Source organism: Dipodomys ordii, unplaced genomic scaffold (genome assembly GCF_000151885.1).
Source record: "Dipodomys ordii isolate 6190 unplaced genomic scaffold, Dord_2.0 Scaffold68, whole genome shotgun sequence".
In the NCBI taxonomy this organism is placed as follows: domain Eukaryota; kingdom Metazoa; phylum Chordata; class Mammalia; order Rodentia; family Heteromyidae; genus Dipodomys; species Dipodomys ordii.
This window is the reverse complement of record NW_012267284.1, coordinates 2,979,685-2,981,004: the sequence shown is the minus strand read 5'-3', so window position 1 is coordinate 2,981,004 and position 1,320 is coordinate 2,979,685.

Sequence of the window (1,320 nt, the reverse complement as noted above, 5' to 3'; positions counted from 1 at the left end):
TCCCAGCCTTAGCCTGTAGGTGTGGAGAACTTGACTTTTGTCCTCTTGGCCTTGTCCTCCTGGCCTGGCTGCTCTTTCCTAACAGGGTGGTGTCTCAGGGGGAAGTCACAGAGGCTGCTCTGTGAAGGCTCTTCCCCCCAAGGAAGTCAGATGAATCCAAGTGTCTCAGAGGCCATTGCCCAGCCTCCCAGAAGAGGCTTGGCTGCCCAGAGCTGGCAAATGGGCACAGGGGACTGAAGAGCTCAGTTTTGGAAGATAGGAAGTCCTGAAATAAGGCCCCGGGCAGTGAGGGGGCAGAGCCAAGAGGATGTACCCATTGCCCCTGGCAAAGGAGGAAGGGCTGCTGCAGAAGGTGAGCACCTACTGTTGGACCACGTGCCTCCCTCCTCCAGGAAGCCCAGCGGGGTACCTGTCACACCTTGTCCCAGTAATCAATGAATTTCCAGGCTTCAGGTCACCAGGATTGGGCACTTTTTTTTGGGTGGGGGAGAGGGGGCTTAGGTTCTAACAAAGGATGGAATCCTCCCCAAAGGAGATTCAGTCTACACTCAGGGCCTGAGTGTTCTGCGCTTTTTTTTTTTTTTCACTCAAGGCTGGCACTCAACCACTTGATCTACAGGTCCACTTCTGGCTTTTTGGTGATTAATTGGAGATTAGAGTCTGCCCGAGCTGGCTTTGAACCCTGATCCTCAGGTCCCAGCCTCCTGAGTAGCTGGGATTGCAGACATGAGCTACCAGCGCCCGGCTCCCACAGCACACTAACGTGTATCAGTGCCAGGGTTCTGTGCACTCTGTCCTTCCTGCACCTCCAGGGACCCTGTTCCCAGAGGAGGACAGAGAGGCACCAAGACCATGTAACCTGTTCCGAGATCAGGTCACACAGAGTCGGTGAATCCCGCCATGCACGCCCAACAGATAGGCCGCGGGGTTGCATGCTGCTGGGGCTCGCACAGCCCCTTGCAGGCCTACCCAACCCCCGCAGCAAACACGCGATGCTGGACCCAAAGAGCGAGATGCCTGCGGGATCACAAGAAGGGATCAACTGGGGCCCGAGGGCTGGAGGGTCCTCCGGGCCTTCCGGACCCAGCGCCCCGGGAGAGCGCAAGGCCAGGGGGAGGCGGGAACTCTGACGGTGGGCCAATGGCTTTGCAGAGGCGGAGCCTACGGGCGCGGAGAGGGAGGGGCCAGAGGACGGACCCGGTGGTAAGAACCACCAATAGAAATGCAAGAGCGGGTGAGTAGCGCCTATGGAAGGGCCGGACCGGTGAGCGATAAGCCAATGAAAGCTCAGGATCAGGGGTGGAAGGCGGAGAAGACGTA